Below are 489 nucleotides of genomic sequence, written 5' to 3' on the forward strand. Positions count from 1 at the left end.
TAATCCCTATTCAAAATTTTGACCCAATTTAGTCCCTCAATCTTAGAAATACGTGAATTTAATCTTTTAAAATAAATTTTATTAAGTTTATGTGTCATTTCAAACATATTTATTAACTAACATTAAAACAAAAATGTTTGAAACTGTGTAAACAACTCAAATGTTATTATGAATTGAAACGTCAAATAAACTATTTTTGTTTTATTAAAATAATTAAAATCATACATCTTTTAAATTGAAGACTAAATTAAGCGAACTTTTTGAAGATAAAATAATTCTAATTTTCAATTAAAGTTAATAAACAAAAACATTATGAATGAATTCTCAACGGATATAATTGATGTTTATTAACTTCAATTGAAGTGAATTTATTAAAATAATTAAATACATAATTGAAATGATTAGAAATTTTTGAGGTGAAAAAGAGTAATTAAACAAAATTGAAAAGATTAAATAAGTTAGACAGCTACTTTTGAGGGAGACTTTGTG

Source organism: Vigna unguiculata, chromosome 3 (genome assembly GCF_037176805.1).
Source record: "Vigna unguiculata cultivar grain cowpea cultivar isolate G323 ecotype 2 chromosome 3, ASM3717680v1, whole genome shotgun sequence".
NCBI classification, from domain to species: Eukaryota; Viridiplantae; Streptophyta; class Magnoliopsida; order Fabales; family Fabaceae; genus Vigna; species Vigna unguiculata.